The following is a 17,621-nucleotide window of genomic DNA, read 5'->3' as shown; positions in this document are numbered from 1 at the left end:
AAGCAATTCCCAGGAGTAATTGGTCTCGAATGAAGCAATTCCCAGGAAAAATCAGGCACTTACTTATGGAGTAGCTATTGATGATTAACTGATGAGGAGCTGTTATAGCCACACCTTGTCACTTCAGAGTGACCATGATATTTTTATGTATGTGCTTCGGAGCAAACAGGCAAATGCCAGGTGTTTATAATTGAGTTGAACTTTTTTGCAGGTGTTTAAAGTGGTGCAGTTGTCAGGTTATAAGGTGAAATGCTAATATTTAAAGCTATTCGGTCTTTTAATTTGACAGCTGTTTTATAAATAAACCAGAAAGAAAGAAGTTGCTCCTGTGTAAGAAATCGATGTGAGAAAAATGATATTTCTTAACACATTTTAATGGATGATTGCTCACCAGCTGCCTAATGGGGCAGCCCCTTGGATGCCCTCTGGGAAGGATGATCTGAATCTACATTAAAATGTCTCAGTTAAATTTCTGACTCACAAATCATATGTAGGAGATAGCAGAAAATATTTCAGGACAAGAAGAGTCTTGTGAGAGAATGGAGTCCCTGTCCTAATCCTTGGCAGTTTTAGAGCAAGTTAGAATCATTGAATGTCTCTTAGCTATTAGTTATTAGAGCCATTAGCTACTGGTCTACACCTATATTATTGACTTTGCTGTTGAAATATTAATCATAGTAATAATTGGTAAAAAATCCAGAAAGTTTAGCCTTCCTCAAAATTGCAGTTGGAAACTGAAGATATAGTGAACACTTGGCATATCTGGGTAATTAATAACAACTTACATATAATAATATAATTTAAAAGCAGGAGTGGTCCCAGTGTGAGCTTTTTAAATTTTTGTGAATAGTTATAGGAGAACACCATTTCACTATGGTTTCTCTCTGAGTCATTGACCCACATCCTCATTTATGTATCCTAAAAATTGTTAATGTCAAATCTCTTAGGGAAAAAAATCAGTTGTTACATCCAAAGAGTTAAAAAAAGAGATCTCAGACTTCAATAATTTAATTGTTCTTCTCTTCACTTTCAAATTAAAGTCGTTTCATAAAAGTTCTAGCTTTTGAGTTGTGACTAAAACTGTTACAAGTCTTTTCGTTTTCCTCATTCTGTTCTTATATTCACACATCAAATGTTTGGGGGAAAATTCATGTTGTTGGATGTGTCTTAGTGCAAGGCAGTGGTTTTACTGGACGAGCACACGCTCTTATTTGCAAAAACATCAGTGTAGCTCTTTTATGATTATTTAAGCAGACAGTGGAGCAATTACAAAGATACTTCTGAATGTATTTGTATCAAAAGTACATGTTGGTCAGAAATTAATTGAAAGCTAAAACTCCCTAGGCAAACTGGTAGAGAAAAGTTATGTCTAGTGAGTATAAAAATTACATTCTGAAAGCTGTGGTGATTTGTCAAAATGAAAATTCTGCCTCATTTCCAAAGGAACAAAAGGGATTTCTACATTTGAGTTTGTGTTACAACAACATTGTGTTATATATCATCTTAAAGAGCTTTTGGAATAAGTTAGGATACAGTAAACACTCATGAGTTGCTTAGTAAAAAAATTACAGGCATAGGTTTAACAAAGGGAATATAGAGAGATTCCCTGTTTATACTGTATTTGATAGGCCACAGCAGCTTTCTGTGAAATGCTAGTCTAGGATGTCCTGAATTTAAATTTGTCACTCTCTGGAAACCACTGATTACATGGTCAGTTTCCTGCTGAGGTCCCAATCAGGTGGATGTTCTCTGACTTGGAAAGCCCCTCTTCTGGAATTGGATATGAAGTCTTTGGTCTTAGAATTCAGAGCTGGGTTTGTATGTTAGCTATTAATCTAAACTTCTTAAACTGTTTCAGAGACATTTCTACTTTGGGGGAAGAAGCACATATTGGTATGTAGAGTTCTCTGATTTAATCTCGTGCTTAAAAAAATTTCTGTGCCAGGAAAAAAAAAAAAGGCACTTGCAACACCCAGAGGGTACAGTAGATGGCACTAGGAAGACTTGCCGGGAAGTTTTTGTAAAATGCACACACTTGGAAGATAGTGGGAGAAAAATGGATAATCTTTTCTTCTAGTCTAGTGTTGCTTGTCCTGGGAAAGAAATTTCTTTCCTCCTCCCTCCCCCACCCAAATTAAATGAAATAGAACAGAATAGAAAACATCAGAATGAATTGTTCTTAGTAAGGGTTAGGTAACATTCTATGAAATGTTTCATGAAATATTTCCTCTGTTTTCATACTCACATAGTCATGTGTGTACTGGACTCAATGTAAATGTACTTCTTGCTGTAGATCCCTGTCACAACAAGTTGGAAAGTCGCTGTTCTATTCCATTTCCAGGACAAGAAACAAATCACTGTGGCCTAGGTGAAGTGGTGTTGGTACTGAGAGGAGCATTATCTAGGCCCTAAGAGCAGCCTCCTAGCTCTCTGTGCCTTATTTGAGCTCACAGCTCAGTGATCCCAGAAACTCCAAGCTGACGGAGAATTGCTGGCGGTTGGGTTGCTTAAGAACTTTAGTTCAGGCTGGTAAATGACCTCCTTCCATTAGACCTTGTGTCTCCAGTGCTCTCTTTCCTATCTGAGTATGCTGTGTGAACGCCCCTCTCCAATCTGAGGACGTTGGGTTCATTGGATGGTTGAGAAGCAAGAGCAACATTTGCTTAGGTCTTTTACTAACTTAACAAAGTTATTTGTCTAAAAAAAGGTATATATAATGCTTTAATGTCTAGTATGCTCAAAAGTCATGGATCAGCCTTTAAAAAAACGATTATTTATTTATTTATTTATTTATTAACTGAGGGGGGTGCGTGGAGGGCATGGAAGGAGTAGAGGGAGAGAGAGAGGAGAACCAGATTCCCTGCTTGGTGGGAAGCCTCATCTCACCACCCTAAGATCATGACCTGAGCCGAAACCAAGAGTCAGATGCTTAACCAACTGAGCCACCAGGTACCCCATGGATTAGTCTTTTTAATGGATTATGTATTTAAAGAACTAGATGGAGACTTTTAATGTCAAAAGTATGGATTGAACTATTGTGCTCTGGGAAAGAGGAGGCAATAAATATTATGCTTTTATTATTTCTTTACTATCTTTGAAATAAATCAGTGATGGTGAGAAATTTAGAGTACTAGGCTCTTCTCTTTAGTGATATGAGGGCTCCTGTGTGTACTGTGTACCATTAGCGGAGATGGTATTGGTTAGTCTGGAGGATCTTGGTATCATCCTCTCAATCTCCATGTGATGGGAAACATTCATTTTTTTTATAGGCTATATGATATTGCATGGTAGGTTATTAGCTGGATAGGCCTTGGAAAGACACAGTCGCTGCGTATAATTCACCAAAGGAAAAAAATAGACTGTTGCAAATGTAAAATATCTGAATGACTAATTTAGAGTGTGTAATTGACACACAAAAACACATAAACATAAATGAAAGAATCTCTGGGAATAATCCAATGCAAAGGTCATTGTGTTAATCATTTATCTAGAACTTGATATCCTGAAGTAAGCCAAATGTTTTATGTTTATTTTATTGCATAATTCTTTGAGGAAAGTATTTTTAATCTTGTTCTACAGATATGAAAACTGAGTCTTAAGAATCAAAACATATAAAAAACAATGAGGTGACCATTTTTACTCATTTTTTTGTGTCTTTTCAGAATTTATATATATGAAGGTGATATGAATCTATATGTGACTTAAGTCTATATGAATATAGATGACTTTTCTTCCCTCTTTTATACGAAAGGTAGAGCATTGTACACCCTATTTTACACTTTGCTTTTTTCACTTAATATACCATGGGATTATTATTATACAGATAGATAAAGAGTTTCCTCATTTTTTCACATAGCTTCATAGTATTCCTTGTATGATTACATAATAATTTAATTAAAAATCATTTAATAATAGCCATTTGAATTGTTTCCAATCTTTTACTGTTGTAAACAGCATTATGGCTTCTACTTCCAATTAAAATATAGAATGCACAATACCATTAATCCTATAACAATAACAAAAAACCTGCTAAAATGAAAGTCTATAGCAATCGTCAAAGAACAGTGGGCAGATGAAACTTTGTTGAACTGACTTATAGGAAGTGATGGTGAGCAGAGAGCCGCAACTGCTTTCATATCTGGAGAAAAGCTCCTGGTTTGTGGAGAAGCAGGACTCTTATAGATGAAGAGACTTTATAGACTTGAGGAAAAACAGTCAAGACACTAATAACAGTATGGGTTGTCAGATAGATTGGAATCAAACGCAAAAATAAATGGCTTCGCTTAACAATCAACCTCCCCCATCCCCAACCCCCACCCCTGCCCCCAGTGTCAGTGCAAAAGTGTCATTGTAGGCAAGGCTGGAAAACAGAGAATTAAACAGTTTCAGTGTCTGAATTTCAAAATGAGCCAAGACTATATGATGCCTGTGTCTCAACCTCCTCCTAGCTCAAACAATGACAAGATAGAAGAGACTAACACTCCACAGTGGATGTGTGAGGCTGGGCTGAGGCTGGGCTGAATGGCAAAGTGAAATGTCCTTGTTTCCGTCAAATATCAGAGGTACACTCAATTTAATTAACACTAAAGCTCAGTCCCAGATCAATTTGACTCTTTATGAAATCTGAATGATCAAATCCTCATTCTAGCCACCTGTCAGAGAAAAAGACTTGCACTCACTGGAAAAACAAAAACAAAACACCCCTGGAAATTCTTTTATATGAAAAATCAGCATTGAGTAAAAATGAGACCCATAATCAGGAGAAAAAGCAACAATCAACAGAAGCAGACTCACAAGTAGGTTGAATGTTAAAGGTTTGGGAAAAATATATAAAGTGCAAACCCAAATCGTAGGGAAGCTAGAGTGACTATACCATGCAACGTATACCTCAAAACAAGGAGATTACCAGAATTAAAGACACAAATTAAAAAGAAAAATTAAGTGGCAAAGGGGTCATTTCATCAAGAAGACATCAATCCTAAATGTGCATGCACTAAAAAAACAGAGCTCTAAAATACATAAGGCAAAATTGAAAGCACCCAAGAGAGAAATGATCAAATCCATGTTAATAGAATAACTGAGCAATTGATAGAACATTGTACAAAAATCAGCAAGGATATGGAAGATCAAAACAATACAATCAACCAACTTGACCTCATTTACCTTTATAGAACACTATGTCCAGCAATTGCATAATATACATTTTCTAAAAGTGCACATGAATGTTTGCTGAGAGAATGTTCACTGAGAGAATGTTTGCTGAACTATGAAACATGTCTCAATAAATTTTGAAGAACAGAAATCACACAGAGTATATTTTCTGACCTTTGCAGAATTAAATTAGTTATCTATCTCTCTATCTATCTCTCTATATCTCTGTATCTACCTACCTACCTACCTACCTACCTATCCATACTTGGTATTTCCTATACCAAATATTTGGAAATTAAACAACACATAAATGGGTAAAAGAAGAATTCATAAGAGACCTTTCAAATAAATAAAAAAATGAAAATGAAAAACATCAAAATTTACAGGATGCACCTAAAGCAGTGCTAAGAGATAAATTTTTACTTTAGGTGTATATAGTAGAAAAATAAGAAAAGTTTAAAATTGATTATCTACATTTTTACTTTAAGAAGTTTGAAAAAAAAGAAAAAATGAAACAATGTAAGTAGAGGAAGGAAAAAATAATAAGAATGGATTAGAAAACAAATAATAGAGGGGCACCTTGGTGGCTCAGCTGATTGGGCGTCTGCCTTCAGCTCAGGTTGTGGTCTTGGGGTCCTGGGATGGAGCCCAGAGTCAAACTCTCTGCTCACTGGGGAGTCTGCTTCTTTCTTTCCTTCTGTGTTCTCTCTCTCTCTCACTCTCTCTTAAGTAAATAAATACAATCTTAAAAAAAACAAATAATAGAGAAAAGTCAAACAAAGCTAAAGTTTAGTTTTTTTGAAAATATTGATAAAATAGATAAACTCCTTATCTTCATTAGTTTGGGCTGCCATAACAAAATACCATAGACTGAATGGCTTAAAAAACAAATTTTTTTCCTCACAGTTTTGAAACTATGGAGGCTGAAAGTCCAAGATCAGGGTGCCAGCATGGTTGGGTTTTGGGTTCATAAAAATTACATTAAACATGTTATGTGAAGTGCCTGATGGAGGATTTTTCTCATTGACCAATTCCTAAGACTTTTATTTTTAGAAAATGTGTGTATCCTCTTTAATTCTTTGTCCTTTATTTTTTTCTTGTGAATTACTTGTTCAAAATTTAAATTAAAGTGTCACAGAGGGGTGGGTATATGAAGTCAGGGGAAAGAAGTACATGGCGGGGGGAAGCTAGGTTAGAGTTCAGTACCAATCCCTTCCTCCAGATGTTTTCTAAAACCTCATAACAAATAGAAAAATTGGTAATTTTGAGTTTTATTTCACTTATCATAGAAATATTAAGAAATAATAACATAGAAAAAAGGGAAGAAGAGATAAGGATGTATTTGATAGTCATCTCTTTAGTATTTAGGGAAGACTTTTTAAGAAATTATGTATTTTGAATTAAAGAGATTTGGTAACTGAGGCAAAAGATTTTTCCAGGTGAGTTGGACTTCTGGCAACATGTCAGTAGGACCTATTCTAGAAGTTTCCTCTTCCCCCTTCAGATGTAATAATTCTCAACGAAATGTTATTTAAAAACTGTGATAAGTAACTAAATGAAAGAAATGAAGACATAGAGATTCCAAGGTACCAGAAATGAAGAGAGTGTTCAAGATCAGCACTGTGAGTAGAAAGTGAACCTGTGGTGGCTGATAGGAAAATAAATCTGAATGCAGAATTTAGAACCTCAGCCTGATGTTAATTCATCTGAAGAACATTTATTTTTGCTTCTGGAAAGCAGTTATGGTAGGTGCAACCATCAATCCAATCAAAGACTGAACTGATTCAAACTTGGCTTTAGTCTTGGTGAGTTGTCTGATTTCAGGTTGTTCTTACTCTCAGTAAGGCCTTTGGAGGTCCAGACTGAAATGGTGGGATATTTATAAGAGCCTTGTCCTCTGGTGAGCCCCCAAATTCAATTTTCATTCTCCCAGCCCCATGAGATTGCCGGAAATTCTGTTCAGTCTCTCAACTTGATTTTGTTTTTTGTTTTGTTTTGTTTTGTTTTTTGCAAATTGGCAAATGCCTTGTGGATAAAATGGTTCACTTCTCTGCTCATCTTTTCTGGTCAGGATCTTGGCCCTTCAAGTCTTTGCTACTCTAGTAGCACTCTGAGGTTTTCAGACATGTTTGTTTACATTGTTCAACTCCTCTACGTGTTCTCAGCAGTAAGGTTTGTCTTGGATAAACTAACCCACCATTACTTAAGCCAGAAATACCTTGCTTGATTATTTGAAACTGTACAGCAGATAATGTTAAAAATTTTGGATCACACTTTTAAAATGTTTTTTTACAAATATCATTTGATAAAATTTTAAAAATTTTTATTACTTCAAATGATCTGTTATGTGAAACCTATTTGTGATAGTCTTCTAAGTTTTTCCTCATTGAAGAGTGTAGGTTTTCTTTTATTGAATCGTGAGCTTTAATAGAAATAATTGCTATTTTGGGCGCCTGGGTGGCTCAGTTGGTTAAGCGACTGCCTTCGGCTCAGGTCATGATCCTGGAGTCCCAGGATCGAGTCCCACATCGGGCTCCCTGCTCAGCAGGGAGTCTGCTTCTCCCTCTGACCCTCTTCCCTCTCGTGCTATCTCTTATTCTCTCTTTCTCAAATAAATAAATAAAATCTTTAAAAAAATAGAAATAATTGCTATTTTGATAAAATATATGTTTGTATATTCTATTTTTAATGATAACGTCTTTTGAGCATTATTTTTGTCCAGTGGTTATATTACTAACAATAAAAAGCCATTGCTGTTGTTTATGTCAAGCCATGCAGGTCACTTTCAGTCTTGCTATTGTGCACCTTCTTCCCACCAGGTCTTTGCATCAGGGTGTATAGTGTATGAGGGCAGATAAGGAGACAGGGTCTTGGAAAATACCTTCAAGAAGAACGGAGGTTTGGTGTCCACTCTGTCTTCATTTCTCCATCACTCCCAGCAGTGTGTTGGGGGAATGGGTCAGAGACACTCAATTTTGAGTCTTTGCTTTTTCCTGTATCAACTTCATGGCCTGAGGTGAAATGCCTCAGTCCTCTGAGCCTGTTTCCTCTTCTGTAAGATGAAAGTTTACATCCCATCTTGTACAATGCCCAGCACAGTGCCTGGCTTGCAGTAGACGCTTGAGAAATTAGGATCTCCAATTTAAAGAGATTCACTTTGCATCAAAGAGGAAGTAAGAATTGGAAGAAGAAACAACTGGAGCCAAAAGTCTACCTACCTCCATCATTAGAGGGAATATGTGATCTGAGTGACTACCTTCACTGAAATAATTGCACTCTGCCTCAGATTTGCCTGGTATCTATATCCAAGGCTGTCTGCAAATCCAAGAGGTACAGCCACTCTGACACAGAGCAAATTGGGACACTGGGCTCTCACCTTGTGATGGGCTTGGATTCTGACCCTTTGTTTATATCAGAGAAGATAAGGGAGAACATTTTGAAAGAGAGGAGAAAGAAGATAGCCACAGGAAAACAAAGCAAAGGAGCTGGCAGAAAAAGAAGTGAGGCCTGTGGCACCAAAGGAAGCAGAAAGCTAAGTAGGATAAAGACAAAAAGTAGATCCTGAAAAGAATTTATCAGAAGTCTTTAATCTGGTTTTATTTGTGAGGAGAGTGACAGGTGACCACAGGGTGTTTGAGAGAGCTGCCTAGTAGCCTGGAGAACAGACTGACTGACCATGGGGGACACAGTCCACTGAAAGCTGAGGCTCAGGGCTGGGCAGAGCAAGGCAACTGCTGACACAGGTGTGACTGTCTGAGCTTCTCCCCTTCCCTGTGTGGAACAAGTTGCTGAACAGACAAACTCATGTTTTGAGTCCATAGGGGCCACAAAGGGCTGAATCAATCTATAGTGTTTATACAATAGTTTTAATCATCTTGTGGCTGAACACAGCATACCTTTTACAGATGCATTTCCAGAGTGGAAATATTTCAGGGAGACACAGCTATTTTCAAAAGAGCCTGCTTGAAATGCCATGTGTCTGTGTTTCTGAAGACCAGCATGAGGATAGCCAAAGAAACCTTAGAATGTTGATCCCCCTGCTTCCCCAGGCTGACCAAATTAGACTCTGTGGACAAACATTCTAAACGACTTCAGGAAATTCTTAGGCCCACTGACATTTGAAAAGTTTGTCTGCTCCATGGGAACCTGGACTGAGGCTGGCTGTATAAAAAGCAACTCAAAAATTTGTTAGAAATACAGATTCCTGGGCTGTGGTTTCAGGACCCATGGTTTGTAGTCTATATTAATTTGGTCCTTATGATTTTGTAACTGTACTTAGCACTATTTTGACAGATGTGCTTCAGGGGAAACAAGATCTTGACCCTATGACTGCTCGCTCCAACTGATGAGGGTTTATCCATCTTCTGTTTGTGTTAGAACAGTCATGTTTGGGGAGGAGGCACAATATAAAATTGTAAATTAGAGATTGTGGCACATTTTGAATGACTAGCATCTCTTTCATATTAGCCCTGAACCTAAATATTAGTTCCTGATGAGTGTTGGGCATCCCCCTTCATGAGCACAATCTAGAAGACCACTCATAGTTCTCTTTTAGGGCTGAAGTTTAACCTGAAATGATTAATTCTTCTCTCAACTTATGCCTTTCATTTTCTGAACATTGAAGATTTAGATACTGATTACCAGTCAAAAGGGACTGTCTCAGTCTTGTATACACTGTCTTGTATCGCTATGTTTTGAATAGGAAGCTAATCTCTCAGTTAATAAGAAATGAATAAGAGTAACATGATATACAAAAAACCATTACTTATAGCTGAGTACTAATTATAATCTAAAATACCAGAGCACCTGGGTGGCTCAATCAGTTAAGTGTCTGCCTTCGGCTCAGGTCATTATCCTGGGGTCCTGAGATCCAGCCCCGCATTGGACTCCCCGCTCAGCAGAGTGTCTGCTTCTCCCTCTGCCTCTGCCCCTGCCCCTACTTGTGCTCTCACTCTCTTTCACTCTCAAATGAATAAATAAAAAATCTTATAATCTAAAATACCATATTAACCCTGAATCCATAAATTGAAAAGTTATGTTAGCAGAAAAGCTAAAAATAAATCATTTTAGTGTCTGTCTAATGAAACATACCCAAAAATAATTTAGGTTAACAAGTATGTTCACATTTCTAAGGTTGGTTAATGTTGGAGTCTCTGAGGTCTATAGCATTATCTCATTATTTGGCTGTAGTTTCACAATTAATTTAACTTTTCATCTTTGTGAATTTTTCTCACTGCACTCTGACATCTGAATGATTTCAAGGCATTCTGTTATTTCACCAAATTTTTTCCCACCTAAAATGACCTGAAAAGGCCTTGGCCAGCCTCACTGTCTTCTTCAATCTGCATTCACCTAAGTACTCTTAGTGGGTGGGAGAAACCATAGCAACGGCAGTTCTGGCAGTTGGGGAAGTTGTTTTCCGGGCTTCAGAAAGCTGCTGTTGGGCCTTCCTCAGGATGGCAAGCTAATGAGCCTTCTTTCCTTCTCAACAACTATGCCACAAAGCCCAGAGAAGAGGTATTAGTATTCAAGACCCCAATTAATTCAATACATTTAGTGGCACTCGCTATTTGAAGGTACATGTTTTGGGGATAAAGTGAATTGGTTCTCCTCCATCCAGGAGCCCCCACCCAAGAGAGGAAGCAACGAGAACACAGAAGTGCAAACACCCACAGGCTGACCCTGGGGGAGGAGGGGGAGGAGGGAGTGGTTCTGCCTGGGGTGAGGCAGGGAGAATCTTGGGAATGAAGACTTTGAACTAGTTTAGAAGGAAAGGCTGGAGGAAGGGACAGGCAGGGAGGACATTCTAGGCAGGAGAATGTGGATGCAATACCCAGAGGTGAGGATAAATAAACAGGCCTCAGGAAACAGAGTGGGCACTTGAGCAGCTTGAGGATGGGGAGCACTGAGACATCAGCAAGAGAAACTTGGAAGAATATGCTGATGTCAGTGGATTTGGGATTTTACTTTGTGTTCAGTGGTAACCTTGCCCACTTTCAGGTTCAGGTATCACTGTTTTCTCCTTGGCAGTTCAGGGGCTAAAAACACTAGATTGCTACTCCCTGCATAAGCTATGTTGCTTCCTACCTGCCTGTCAGAAATATCCATTCCTCCCCTTTCTCCTCCCTAACTTCTAATTATCCTTTAAGATTCACCTTCTTCAGGACATTGCCCAGATGGTTTGGCTGCCCCTCCACCAAAAATCCCAATGACTCCTGGTTTATCACCATCACTATTGTTGCACTGTCCCATTATTTTAGAATTTTCTGTTTGTAGCTCCAGCTCCTCCACTAGACTATAGAGAGTCACGATATCTCAGTCATCAGTCTGTCCCCTGACACTCAACAACCTGACTCCTAGGAGCCTCCTGGTTAGTATAACTGATAGTTTGAAAATATTAGTCAGAATAATCCACTTTGCAACCTGTAATAAATTAAAGGAGTTAGGCAGTGGCCGTCAGTAGTTGCTGAAAGCACTGTAAAGAGATAGCCAGACATTATGTGCCTCCTGGTGGGAAAATACAACATCAACTATCAAACACTCTTGCAAAATAAAAAAAAAAAGTCTGCTAAAACCTTTAAATCTAACTAAATTAAACCTCTAAATCTAACTTAAATCAGTTTATAGAAAATACAAAAGATAAAAGAACCTACTAAATACCTCAACTATGCAAACATCAAAGTCCCTTATCATACCAAGAAGATCTCAAACTGACTGAAAAAAATCAATAGATGCAGAAGCCAAGATAACAGAAATGCTAAAATAGCTGATAAAAAATTTTAAAGCATTCATGATAAAAATACTTCAACAGGCAATAACAAATATGTTTGAAACAAATGAAAAAATAGCCTCAGCAAGAAATAGTCTCAAGCCAAAAAAAAAAAAGAAAAAAGACAGAAAGAAAAAAGAAAAAGAAAAAGAAAGAAAGACATAAAGAAGAACCAAATGGAAAATTTAGAACTAAAAAACACAATAACCAAAATAAAAAGCTCAGTGGGTGAGCTCAACAGCAGAGGGATGGAAAAGAGAAAAGAATCAGTGGGCCAAAATAATAAAAACCACTTGATTAGAACAAGAGAGAGAATAGAGAATGAAAAAAAAAATGGAGTCTCAGGGACCTGTATCACTATAAGAAAAGCCCTGACATTTGTGTCATTGGAGTTCCAGAGGAGAGGAGAATGAGGGTAGGACTAAAAAATTGCTCAGAGAAATAATGGCTGAAAAATTTCCAAATTTAGCAAGAGACATAAACCCACGGATTCAAGAAGTTAGCTCTAAACAGGATAAATCCAAAGAAGTCATGGCAGAACATATCATAATTAAACTTCCGAAAACTAAAGACAAAGAAAAAATCTTGAAAGCAGCTGGAGAAAAACAATACCTATTACTATAGGGAAAAACAATCCAAGTTACAGAGGATTTTTTTAAACGATTTAATTTATTTCTCAGAGAGAGAGTGTACACAAGCACAAGCAGGGGGAGTGGAAGGCAGAGGAAGAAGCAGACTCCCTGCTGAGCAAGAAGTGCAATGCAGGACTCAATCCCAGGACCCTGGGATCATGACTTGAACTGAAGGCAGCCACTTAACCAACTGAACCACCCAGGCATCTCTATAGAGGATTTATCATCAGAAATCATGGGTGCCAGAATAAAGTGGCACAATATTTTTCCAGTCAACCAAAAATTCTAATCCCAGCAAAAATATTCTTCATGAATAGAGAAGAAATCCAGGCATTCACAGATGAAAGAACATTCATAAAATTTGTCACCAACAGGCATATCCTAAGAGAATGGCTAAAGAAAGTTCTTTATATGGAAAAGAAATCAAAGAAGGAACTTGAGAACATCAGGAAGGAAGAAAGAATACAGTAAGCAAAAATATGGGTAAATACAATAGGGTTTCCTTCTCTTGAGTTTTCTTTTTTCTTTTTTTTTAAAGATTTATTTATTTATTTGAGAGAAAGAGAGAGAGAGTACATGTGAGTGGGGGGAGGGGCAGAGGAAGAGAATCCTCAAGCAGACTCCCCACTGAGCATGGAGCCCTATAAGGGGCTTGATCCCATGACCCATGAGATCAGGACCTAAGCTGAAACCTAGAGTCAGACACAACAGACTGAGCCACCCCGGTGCCCCCCTCTTGATTTTTCTAAATTTGACAGTTGAAACAAAAACTGTAACACTGTCTGATGTGATTCTAGATGTATGTACAGGAAATATTTAAGACAATTATAGATGGAGAAGGGTAAAGAAATGGAAAGGGAGCTAAGGTTTCTATATTTCACTTAAACTGGTAAAATGATGATACAAGCAGACTGTGATGTTATGTATATGTAAGGTAATACCTAGAGCAGCTATTAAAAAAGCTATACGAAGATGCATGCAAAACCACTAGGTAAATAAATATGGAATTCTAAGAAATATTTTAGCAAATCACAGGAAGGCAGGAAAAAAGAAAACCAAAATAAAAAATAGACATAAGAAACAGAAAACAAAAAATAAAGAGCTTAAGTGGTGGACTTAAGCTTTAAACTACCAACAATTAAATTAGATGTAAATGGTCTAAATACACCAATTTAGACACAGATTGACAGAATGGATTTAATACATGATCCAACCAGGTACTGTCTACAAGAAATTTGTTTCAAATATAATGACATAGGTAGGTTGAAAATAAAAGGATGGAAAAAGACATATACAAACAATCAAAGCAAAGCAGTAATGGCTATATTAATATCAGGTACAGTAGGCTTTGGAGCAAAAAAAAAGTCACCAGACACAAAAAGGAGCAGCATATAATGATAAAAATGTCAATTGACTAGGAAGACATAGCAAACCTAAATGTGTATACACTAAACACAGAACTGAATAATATACGAAACTAAAACTGATAGAGCTGAAAGGAGAAATAGATACATCCACAATTAAAGTTGGAGACTTCAAAACCTCTCAACAACAGATACAACTAGACAGAAAGCTAGCAAGGATATAGAAAAACTCAACACCACCATCAGCCAATAGGATCTAATTGACATTTCACTGGGTAAGAGAAAATACATTTTTTTCAAGTGCTCATGGAACATATGTCAAGATAGACCATGTTCTGGATTATTTTTAAATGTATCCAGGATTTGTTTCAATCAGGTAAAGTAAGACATGCAGACTCGGAAATGACTGACATGAAGGAAGAAGTGTTAACTCACAGCTCTCTAGAAGCAGGAGGCACAGCATGCCATGCAGGGCCACAGGGTCAGTCAGGAGAGAGTGGGGGTGCAAGTAAAACATGGGCAAAACTCTTCATGGTTGTTTCTGTGGGAAAGGCAAGGCAGGGTAAACAGTCTTAGGATTGGCTAGTTTGAAAAATTTCAACCAGTTGTCTGGTATCTGGCCCTGGGGTGTTTAAGGTGGGTGGATAGAGGCCCAGAATGTGAGAGCCCTTTGAAAGCCTGGTAAAAAGACATGGCTGGGGTTATGGGTTTTAGATTGGTTTGTTTGATTATGAAAGATGAATTCATGGGGAGTTGTTTGCTATCTTTGGGAATTAGCTAGCCATGGGAGGGGCAGTCTTCCCAGAGTTAGTAAGGCCACAGATGTCAAAACCTCAGAATAAAAAGACATTCTTAATGGTGATTAACATAACATAATAATAATAAAAAAGATATTCTTAATAAATGAGCCATAAAACAAACCTCAATGCATTTAAAATAGTTGAAATAATAAAAAGAATGTTCTCTGATTGTACTGGAATCAAAGTAGAAATCAATGTCAGAAAGATAACAGGAAAATCACCAAACACTTGGAAACTAAAACACACTTTTAAATAAATGATGGGTTAATACATTGTATTGAATGAAAATAAAAAAAATACAGCATATCTTAAATTCCACATGAGTGAAATCATATGGTACTTGTTTTTCTCTGACTAACTTATTATAACCTCTAGATCCATCCATGTTGTTGCAAATGGCAAGATTTCATTATTTTTTATGGTCTAGTAATATTCTATTGTATATATATACCACATCTTCTTTACCCATTCATCTATTGATGGACACTTGGGTTGCTTCCATATCTTGACTACTGTAAATAATGCTACAATAAACATAGGGGTGCATATATTTTTTCAAGTTAGTGTTTTCAGATTCTTTGGGTAAATACCCAGGAGTGGATTTACTGGATCATATGGTAATTCTATCTTTAATTTTTTGAGGAAGCTCTATACTGTTTTCTATAGTGGTTGCACCAGTATGCAGTACACCTGAAACTAATATAACACTGTATGTTAATTATACTGAAATTAAAAATTAAAAAAAGAGAAGAAAACATTGCAACTTCAAAACAAAAGAATAGTCGAAACTCAATAAAAGACAATGTCATTAAAAAATACAACATATCAAAATTTGTGGAACATAGCTAAAGGAGTGATGCTAGGGAATAGTACAGCACTGAATGCATATATGAAAAGAGGAAGAGACTCAAATCAATAATCTAAGCTCCCCCTTCAGGAATCTAGAAAAGGAAGTGCAAAATAAACCCAAAGCAAACAGAAGGAAAGAAATAATAAAGATAAGATCAGAAATCAATTAAATTGAAAACAGAAAAAGAATAGAAGAAATTAATTAAACAAAGAGCTGGTTCTTTGAAAAGATCAATAAAATTGACAAAAATTCTAGCAGGACTAATAACAAAGGGGGAAAAAGAGAGAGGACACAGATTACCAATATTAGAATCAAACAGGGTATATCACCTATAGACATCAAAAGGATAAGAGAATACTATAAACAATTCTATACTTATAAATTTTACAATTTAGACAAAATGGATCACTTCCTCAAAAAACACAAACTACTGCAACTCATCCAATATGAAACAGATACTTTGAAAAGCCTTACAACTGTTAAGGAAATTGAATTTGTAAAAAGAAAAAAAAAACTCAAGAAATGTCCAGGTCCAGGTAATTTCAGTGGGGAATTCTACCAAACTTTTAAAGAAGGATTGCCTCCTCTCCTACATGATCTCTTCTAGAAAATAAAAGAGGCAAAAACACTTCCCAATTAATTTTGTGATGGTAGTATTAGCCTGATACCAAAACCAGACAAAGACAATACCAACAAAACAAAACAAAACAAAAGAAGCCCTCCCCCACTACAAAAAAAAAACCCCAACAAACAACAAAGAACCAACATCCCCGGGAATATAGATGTAAAAATTCTTTTTTTCATTTTCTTTGGTTTCAAGTTTTTATTTAAATTCTAGTTAGTTAATATCTAGTGTAATATTGGTTTCAGGAGTAGAATTTAGTGATTCATCACTTACATATAACACCCAGTGCTCATCACAATAAGTGCCCTCCTTAATACCCATTATTCATTAAGCCCATCCTCCACCCACCTCCTCTCAAAAACCCTCACTTTGTTCTCTATAGTTAATAGTCTCTTATGGTTTGCCTCCCTCTCTTTTTGTCCCCCATCTCCTATGTTCATCCGTTTTGTTTCTTAAATTCCACATATGAGTGAAATCATATGGTATTTGTCTTTCTCTGACTGACTTATTTAGCTTAGAATAATATACTTTATTACCATCTACACCATTGCAAATGGTAAAATTTCATTCTTTTTGATGGCTGAGTAATATTCATTGTATAGATACACACCACATCTTCTTTATCTATTTATCAGTCAATGGCCATTTAGGCTCTTTCCATAGTTTGGCTATTGTAGCAGCTAATGCTGCTATAAATACTGGGGTGCTTGTGCCCCATCAAATTTGTATTTTTGTATCCTTTGGGTAAATACCTAATAGTGCAATTGCTGGATTGTAAGGTAGTTCTATTTTGAATTTTTTGAGGAAACTCCATACTGTTTTTCGGAGTGGCTGCACCAGTTTGCATTCCCACCAACAGTGTAAGAGGGTTGGCTTTTCTCTGCATCCTTGCCAATATTAGTTGTTTCCTGTCTTGTTAATTTTAGCCTTTCTGACAGGTGTGAGGTGGAATCTCATCATAGTTTTGATTTGTATTTCCCTTCTGATGAGTGATGTGGAGTATCTTTCCATGTCTGTTAGCCATCTGGATGTCTTCTTTGGAAAAGTGTCTATCCATATCTTCTGCCTATTTCATAAGTGGATTACTTGTCTTTTGGGTTTTGAGTTTGATAAGTTCTTTATAGATTTTGGACAATAACTCTTTATCAGATATGTCATTTGCAAATATCTTTTCCCATTTTGCAGGTTGCTTTTTAGTTTTGTTGACTGTTTCCTTCACTGTGCAAAAGCTTTTTATCTTGATGAATCCCAATAGTTCATTTTTGCTTCTGTTTCCCTTGTAGATGTACACATTTTTAATAAAATATTAGCGAATGGAATTAGTAATATATGAAAGGAATTACACATTGCAATGAATTCCAGGGATGCAAGACTGGTTCCATATTTGAAAATCAGTTAATGTAATCCACCATATTAATTGGCTTAGGAAG

Source organism: Callorhinus ursinus, unplaced genomic scaffold (assembly GCF_003265705.2).
Source record: "Callorhinus ursinus isolate GAN/ISIS: 27379988/994484 unplaced genomic scaffold, GSC_fseal_2.0 scaffold7, whole genome shotgun sequence".
Lineage (NCBI taxonomy): Eukaryota > Metazoa > Chordata > Mammalia > Carnivora > Otariidae > Callorhinus > Callorhinus ursinus.
This window is presented reverse-complemented; position numbering follows the sequence as displayed.